Source organism: Choloepus didactylus, chromosome 15 (genome assembly GCF_015220235.1).
Source record: "Choloepus didactylus isolate mChoDid1 chromosome 15, mChoDid1.pri, whole genome shotgun sequence".
NCBI classification, from domain to species: Eukaryota; Metazoa; Chordata; class Mammalia; order Pilosa; family Megalonychidae; genus Choloepus; species Choloepus didactylus.
In genome coordinates this window covers 25,578,006-25,580,574 of record NC_051321.1, presented here as the reverse complement: position 1 = coordinate 25,580,574, position 2,569 = coordinate 25,578,006, and the positions used below count along the sequence as shown (strand labels likewise).

The window sequence follows — 2,569 nt, the reverse complement described above, 5'->3', positions numbered from 1 at the left end:
AATGCCCATTTAAAAATAAGTGCTGGCTTTTAATAACATATCTTCATAATTTCATTTTTCATTTTTCATTAACAATGTGGCCTTTTAGAGAGAGTTACTGCTCACTGACATCCAATAACATTTTAAAATATAAAATGATTTAAATTCAATTCCACTTGAGATGTTCTGCAGCAGGGAAACAAAAAATCATAGAAAAAATGGAAATAAAGTCAACAAGCCCTTTCAAAATACTCCACTGTGAATACTTCACTGTGAATAATCAGTATGTATGGCCAAATTTACTTAGTTTTTTCCTTAACCCATTAAGTATCCAGGACATACTGATAGTAGTATATAAAATTTAAGATAAACAACAGAGGACAAACAGGATTGTGTATAGGTATAACAAAAGACAAATTTTGAGTTAGTATGTGGACTGGTTCTAGAATTAAGGTAGAAAAACTCTCATTTAGAGTTTTATGGATAAAGCATAAAAATTCTTAAATTCATAGACTTCAGAATTCAAGCAGTCCATAGTCTATGATCATAAATTTTTTCAGAGCAACTGTATTTTCAGCATATCTATTTCTGATTAAAAATAGTTAGGAAGAAAGTTATTTTTGGTACATTCTATTATAAATATTTTTTTTTTAAATATCAAACATATGCTTTTCATTTCCTATGCATTCAAAGCCATCTGCAAACTTTAGTGCTTCAGTGACCTTGCGAAGTTCCTTAATAACTGGTATAAAGCTTCTGGGTTAATTCCCTGATCAGAAAGCCATACACAAATAGACAGTTTCCATATCTAAGCCAGTATTCAGAATTCTTGAAATCTCAAGCAGAACTGATAATCTTTGATTGGATGCCAGACATTGTGACTTTATCTCATTAGGTGTTGGATATTTTTATATTCCTATATACATTCTTCAGCTTTGTGATGTGATGCAGTTATTTAGAAAGGGTTTTCAGCTCCTCATGTTGATGTCTATGGTCTCCCTCCTTGCTTTCAGATTCGCCGCCGCTGCACCGCTACTACTCGCCATAGCTGAGGCCATTCAGGCCCAGCTGGGCATTAATTTTGACAAATGTAAAATGTTGATAGTAATGATACTTATTCCACCTGATTGCTATGTGGATCAACTGAGATCACACTGAAAATCTGTGTGATATGCCTAACTGAGTTAGTAGGCATGGGAGAATTCATCACACTATAAAAGGTTACACAGATATTACTTATTAATTATCATTTTTATAGGCTCTTTTGTTCTGCTGTCTGGAACATTTTCAGTAACCAAATCCAGGTAAAATATTCTTTACTTGTTACTCAAATTTTCAGAGTAATGGAGAGGAAAATTTTCAGTAGAACGTCATTTTCCAGCAAAAAGCGTACTGTTCCCATTTTGGAGGATGTAATTACAACTCTGCCTTCTACATGACCCACCTGGGCAATGGGACAGGGAACTTGCAAGTGAGCTTGCACAAATACATCCACCAAGAGGTAGCAATAACACCACAATGGCACTCCATGGTTTACTTACAAAAAAGGACCCACAAACAATTAAGAGAGAATTTCTGAGTGTGTGTGTGTCTCTAATTGTGTATTTTTTTTAACCAGATGTTTGAGTGCATCTCAGTGATTCTTCTTTTTTTAAAACAGCTTTATTGAGATATAATTTGCAAATCATAAAATTCATTCTATGATTTTTTTCTCTTGTTGAATACCTCTCTTTGCCTCTCTGTGTATAGGGTAATTTTATACACACATCCTTCTGAATGCTTCTATTATGTCTGTGTTTGTGCTCAGGTCTCAGCACACCAATATCAAAGTCTGCATGTACCTGGGTATGTAGCTATATGGACCTGTGTGAGGTTCCAGAAACACGTCTCTGTGTCTGAATGTGTGCCTGTATCTGTGTGGTGTGAGTTTCTAGGTTTGTTAGTGCTTGTCTTTCTGTGCCTGGTTTATGTAGGGTGTTTGTGTGTCTATATCAGTTCTGAGGATTTCATGAATCTTTGTGTCAAAAAAGACAAGATGGAGAAACTTAAGTTTGGTCAATCAATGTTATTAAATTGTTCAAACAGACTCAGTGGAAAGCACAGCCAGTGATTTTAGATTTAGATTTTTTTTTTTTTTTAACCCTGAGACCCATATCCTGTTCCCCAAGATGATTCTGAGAGGATTATGAGTTACGAGTGACTGGTCTTGGGTGGCTGTGGTCATAAGAATTTGAAAGCTCCTCAAGGGATTCTAATGTGCAACCAGGCATAGAACTTCTGCTAATCAAGTGGCTAGGTCTCTGCCATTCTCCTGGAACTCTGCAACCTGCTTTCCTTGAATTTGACATTAATTATATCACAGTGGAGAGGAGGATAGAATGAATACTTTATTGAGTGTGAATAAGAACTGATTTTTCCCTTTCCGGTGGAGGCAGGAGGTATCCCAGGAGACTGGATCCTTTAAGAAAACAAACCCTAATTTAACCTCTGGAAACCACTGAGGAGGAACTCCCCTCCCACCCTAGTCCTTCTTCTACTCCAGCAGACACTTGTCTCCTTTTATGAGTACATCTGTCTAATTAATCAGATG

At 36.1% G+C, this 2,569-nt stretch overlaps 1 pseudogene; it reads right to left on the bottom strand.

The window, feature by feature from the left end:
• Nucleotides 1-629: 629 nt before the first annotated feature.
• LOC119509850 lies at nt 630-1,025 on the bottom strand (annotated as a pseudogene).
• Nucleotides 1,026-2,569: the final 1,544 nt, after the last annotated feature.